This window comes from Monodelphis domestica, chromosome 7 (assembly GCF_027887165.1).
Source record: "Monodelphis domestica isolate mMonDom1 chromosome 7, mMonDom1.pri, whole genome shotgun sequence".
Lineage (NCBI taxonomy): Eukaryota > Metazoa > Chordata > Mammalia > Didelphimorphia > Didelphidae > Monodelphis > Monodelphis domestica.
Genome location: NC_077233.1, coordinates 155,598,747 through 155,602,697, shown reverse-complemented (window position 1 = coordinate 155,602,697; position 3,951 = coordinate 155,598,747).

Genomic DNA, 3,951 nt, shown 5'->3' with positions numbered 1-3,951 from the left:
CATACCTCTCCCAGGATCACACCACCTCAGAAGCACCAAAACAAAACAAAAGCAAAAATAAAACAAAACAAAACAAAAAAACTTTTTTTGTATTGTCTTTGTTCAGTCATATTCAATTCTTTGTGACCCCCACTTAGGACTTTCTTGGCAAGGATACTAGAGTGGTTTACCATTTCCTTCTGCAGCTCATTATATAGAAGAGGAAACAGATACAAAACTGAGACAAATCAAGGATTTAGTGACTTGCCCAGGGTCACACAACTAGTAAGTGTCTGAGGCCAGATTTGAACTCACAAAGATAAGTTTTCCAGACTCCTTGCCCAGCACTCTACCCACTGTGCCATCTAGCTGCTATACCAAAAACTTGCAGACCCTCAGAACTAGCTCTGTTCTAAGTCCAACTATTCAGAGCCCAACTTTAACAAATATACATATATGTTAATATATGTGTTCATAAATATATACTACAAAGCTACTTTGTATATATATAATACAAAGCTACTTTATATACACACACATATATGTTACTATATAATACAAAGCTACTAAGATGGCGGGGAAGACCAAGACATAAATTCAGAAGAAGCCAACAATGTGAAACTGGTTACAAAAAAAGAAAGCCTCAAAGAAAAATAATAATTAGATCCGAGTCTGACAAGAATTCCTGGAAGAGTTAAAGAAAGAAATGAGTAGAGAAAAAGAATTGGGAAAAGAAATGAAAGCAAAGGATATAGATGTAGATATAGATTATAAATATAGATATAGATTCTCTTTTCATATGTACGAGAATCAACCACTTGGTAAAAGAGACACCAAAAAAATACTGAAGAAAATAACATTTAAAAAAACTGAATTAACTAATTGTAAAGGAGCTATAAAAATTCACTAAAGAAAAGAATTGTTTAAAAAAACAAATGAGAAAAGATGTACAAAAGCCAACTGAAAAAAATCATTCCTTGAAAATTAAAATTGGGCTAGTGGAAGCTGATAACTTTAAGAAATAATAACATCATTATTATAAGCTATCAACATCAAGGGGGAAAAAAACCAAAGTTAAAAGAATGAAAAAAAAATAGAAGAAAATGTGAAATCTCTCACTGAAAAAATAATTGACCTGGAAAATAGAGTAAGGAGAAATCATTTAAATTGAATTATTGGATTAACTGAAATTTGTGACCGAAGCAAGAACCTAGACATATATTTCAAGAAATCATCAAGGGAAACTGTCCAGATATCCTAGAACAGTGATGGCAAACCTTTTAGAGACTGACTGCCCAAAGTGCAACTCTCATGCAACATGTTAGCCACCCCCTTAACTCAGACAGGGGAGGGAGGAGACAATTCTATTGAGCTGCTTGGCAGAGGGGCAGGTAATGTGAAAAATGTTGCAGTGGAGAAGGAGAGAAGAGCAGTCACTTCTGGCACATGTGCCATAGGTTTGCCAACACAGTCCTAAAGCCAAAGAGTAAAATAAAAATTGAAAGGATCCACCAATCATTCTGAAAGAGATCCCAAAATAAAATCTCCTGGGAATATTATTGTCAAATTTCAGAACTCCTAGGTAAAACATAAAATACTTCAAACATCCAGAAAGAAACAATTCAAATATAGAACCACAGTCAGAATCACACAAGATTTAGAGCTCCCACATTAAAGGAGAAGAGGACTTGGAATATATATTTGGGGAGCAAAAGAGCTAGGATTACAACTAGGAGTTATCTGTGCAGCAAAACTGAAGGCAATCTTTTGGGGAGAAAATGGATATTAATGAAATAGAGAAGTTTCAAGTATTCCTGATGAAAAGCCCAAAGCTGAACAAAAATTTTGACATTCATATTCAAGGCTCAAAAGAAGCACAAAAAGGTAAAAATGAAAGAGTAATCATAAAAGTCTCAATAAAGTTAAACTGTTTACATTCCTATATGAGAAGATGATATATGTAACTATTAAGAAATTTTAACATTTTTAGGCAATTAAAAGGAGTTTACATAGACAGAGGGCAGGGATGTGAATCAATTATATTGGAATATCAAAAAGAAAAAGAAATATGAAGGAATGAGAAAGAGGATGTACTGAGAGAAGGGGAGAGGGAGAGATAGAATGATGAAAATTTTCTCTCATAAGGAAGAGATTTTGCAGTGAAGAGGAAAAGGAGTGTGTGTGAGATGAAGGGCAATCCTTGGCCCTGCTCTAATAGGTTCAAAAAGGAAAAAAAAAAATATATATATATACACACACACATATATGTGTATCTATATAATACATACACACATATATAAACATATTAATACATATATATACATACATATTAATCCACCCTTAGCCACAATTTCAGTTTCTCCACAGCAACAACTCTTCTTTTTTCACTTTTATCTGATTTTTTACTTTCACTTTTTAAAAGTTTTTTGTTTGTTTGTTTGTTTTTAGTAGGGGAGTGGAATGCCATGGAGCATAAAGTAGAGGGGCAGGAGTGAAGAGAGTAAGCATGTATATTTCTGGTCAGTGGGTGTTTGCTTATATCTGTGGTTTCAGCTATCAACCACAGGTCTTGGATCTTATAAAGAAATACAATTTAACCAATAGGGAAGTGGAAGGGGGAAGAAAAACAGGACAAGGTTTGGGTGAAGATAATAAAAGGGAAATTTTATTAAAGAAGTCAGAGATTAGAAACAAAACAAAAGAGACTTTTGAGAAGGGATAGGATAAAGAGAGAAGAAGAAACAAGAAAAAGGGATGGAGGGAAACACAGAGAAATCATAAAAAGGGGAATGGGATGAGCTTACCCACAAAATTGAAGTGGATAGCATAATGGATTAGAAAGGAGAATACAACAATATATTGTTTGCAAGAGACACACTTGAAACAGAGACACTTAGAGTTAAAAATAAAGGGCTAAAGAAGAATTTAATATGTTTCTGCTGAACTAAAAGGCAGAGATAGTGATGATAATCTTGGACAAAGTAAAAGCAAAAATAGACTTAATTAAAAGGGATAATTCAGGAAACTACATTTTGTTCAAAGGTACCACAGACAATGAAGTAGTGTCAAAAAATTTTCATAGCAAGTTTCTCTAATAAAGGTTTAATTTATCAAATATATACTGAGTATAAAACTGAGTCAAATTTCTAAAAATAAGAGCCATACTCCAGCTAATTAATGGTTAAAGAATATAAACAGGTAGCAGAAGAAGAAATTAAAGCAATCTATAGTGTGATCAAGGATGAAAAGTTTTGCAATTTGCAAAACTGTGCAAAAACTGAAAAATGCAAACCTAGCTATGATTGACAGTGGCATGTGATCAAGGGTCACATGGGAGCCTGAGCTTCAGGATCTGGGAATATTTCATTTGGCCCAATAGACTTTCTTCTGGTCTCCCGAGGGAGGTGAGAGGAAGGCATGAAGAGATTTCCTTGTGTTCAAACTGAGTTCCTGTATCTAGCTGCTGGCAGCATCAATCTTACTTGGACATCAGGACTTGCTTGGACATCTAACAACAGATCCTGGCTCTAACTGGTTTTGGACTCATGCTGTGATATTTGGATATTTTAAGTTTGTTAGTTTAGTAACCTAGTTAGAATAGTTTAGTTAGGTTTTAAATAAGAATAAGCATAAGCAAATCCCTAAGCCCTTATTCCTTTCCCTTCATAACAATAAATCATATTTTTATGTTTTTTCTTCTTGTGTTTCCCTTACCCAAAATTCCTACCTTAACAATAGTCATATGAAAAATGTTCTAAATCACTATCAATCAGAGAAAAGCAAATTAAAACAACTCTGAAGTACTATCAGAAATGACAAATGCTAGAGAAGATTAGGAAAAAACAGGTATACTAATATAATGTTGGTGGAGTAGTAAAGTGACCCTACCATTCTGGAGAACTATGGAGCAAGAGCCCAAAGGGCTACAAAACTGTGCATACACTTTGACCCAGAAATACCACAACTAAGTCT